This window comes from Symphalangus syndactylus, chromosome 4, assembly GCF_028878055.3.
Source record: "Symphalangus syndactylus isolate Jambi chromosome 4, NHGRI_mSymSyn1-v2.1_pri, whole genome shotgun sequence".
NCBI lineage: Eukaryota > Metazoa > Chordata > Mammalia > Primates > Hylobatidae > Symphalangus > Symphalangus syndactylus.
This window is the reverse complement of record NC_072426.2, coordinates 109,515,651-109,517,626: the sequence shown is the minus strand read 5'-3', so window position 1 is coordinate 109,517,626 and position 1,976 is coordinate 109,515,651. Positions and strand designations below refer to the sequence as shown.

Below are 1,976 nucleotides of genomic sequence, written 5' to 3'. Positions count from 1 at the left end.
TATTTTACTTTAATTTTGTTTATTGAATTAAGTTCCTCATAGATTCTGGATATTAGATCTTTGTTGCATGCAGAGTTTGTGAATATTTTCTCACACTCTAGGTTTTCTGTCTACTCTGTTGGCAGTTTCGTTTGCTGTACAGAAGCTCTTTAATTAGATCACACCAGTTTTTGCTTTTGTTGCAATTGTTTTAGGGGACTTACTCATAAATTTTGCCAAACTCATGCCTACAATCACATTTCCTAGGTGTTTCTCAAGTATTTTCATAGTTTTGGGGCTTACATTAAAATCTTTAGTCTATATTCAGTTAACTTTTCTACATGGAAAAATTTAGAGGTCCAGTTTTATTTTTCTGTGTATGGCTAGCTGGTTATCTCAGCACCATTTTTTAGATCTGTGTATGAGTCTACAATTATCTTAACTCTTGATTAAAAAAGAAAACTCATACTTACCTGGGAGGGGAGATACCATGATCACAAAGGTGGTTCTCCCAGGACGAGGCTTATCCATTGCACTCCAGATGTGCTGACCCCTGCGATTTCCCCAAAGGTGGGAAACTGGACTGCATAATTTGTGGTAGTGAGGGACTGCATTCGTGCTTTCCCCTGAGAAAAAATAAAGAAAAAAGAAAACTCTCAAATAAAGTTAATATAACAAAGATTAAAATACCTAAGAAAAACCGAATACAAGTTTTTGAAAAAACACCACACAAAAGTGTTTATATGGGCCAGGAGTGGTGACTCATGCCTGTAATCCCAGCACTTTGCGAGGCCAAGGCGGGCAGATCACGAGTTCAAGAGATTGAGACCATCCTGGCCAACATGGTGAAACCCTGTCTCTGCTAAAATACAAAAATTACCTGGGTGTGGTGATGTGCACCTGTAGTCCCAGCCTCTTGGGAGGCTGAGGCAGGAGAATTGCTTGAAGCAGGGAGGCAGAGGTTGCAGTGAGTGAAGATTAAGACAGAGCGAGACTCCATCTCAAAAAAAAAATAGTGTTTATATGTTCTTGAATGAGAGAGAGATGGAGGAGGGAAAAAAAGACAGAAAAAAATGGGAGGAAGAAAAGAAGGAAAGGAGGGATAAAGGAAGAAGAAAGGAAGGAAATAAGAAAAGGAGAGATAAAGAAAGAAAAACACATTAAAAATGTGTTTGTACATTTTCTTTGCAAAACCTAAAATATGAAAGGCAGGTTTGCAATACTTAAATAAAAAAAGAGAGAAGGAAGAAAGGATTATGATAGATATTAAGATTGCTTAAAAGAAAAATATTTTATTAACCCCATTTGAAATATGAAACAAAAAAATGAGTAAAACTTAGGAAAGTGAAGAAAAATTATAACTTCTCAAAGTGCTAATTACAGGCACAATGACATGAAAAATCTACTGTATGAATTTAATTTGCATAAGTACAAAGAGCTGGATGTTAATCACCAAGACAATGGGAAAAATGTCTCCAGACCATTGCAGCAGCTGCTCCCATCACAGGCCCAGAGGCCTCTGAGGAAAAGAATGATTTTGTGGGACAGACCCAGGGGCCTCCTGCTGTATGCAGCCTAGCGACTTGGTGCCCTGCCTTCCAGTCATTCTAGCCATGTCTACAAGGGCCAAGGTATAGCTCAGGTCATTGTTTCAAAGGGTGCAAGAACTAGCCTTGGCAGCTTCCATGTGGTATTGAGCCTGCAGGTGTGCAGAAGTCAAGAATTGAGGTTTGGGAACCTCCATCTAGATTTCGGAGAATGTATGGAAATGCCTGGATATGCAGACAGAAGTTTGCTTCAGGGTCAGAACCCTCCTGTAGAACCTCTGCTAGAGCAGCGAAAAAGGGACATGTGGGGTTGGAGCCCCTATGAAGAGTCCCCACCGAGGCACTGCATAGTGGAGCTGTGAGAAAGAAGAAGGCCATGTCCTCCAGACCCCAGAATGGTAGATTCAATGACAGCTTGCACCATGCACCTGGAAAAGCTCCCGACACTCA

At 40.4% G+C, this 1,976-nt stretch overlaps 1 non-coding gene across 1 annotated transcript; it reads left to right on the top strand.

Annotated features, from left to right (window-relative positions):
• Positions 1 to 444: 444 nt before the first annotated feature.
• On the top strand, positions 445 to 608 carry LOC129481470 (U1 spliceosomal RNA). Its single transcript, XR_008657456.1, has one exon. It is a non-coding gene; the product is annotated as a U1 spliceosomal RNA (small nuclear RNA).
• The last annotated feature ends 1,368 nt before the right edge of the window (positions 609 to 1,976 follow it).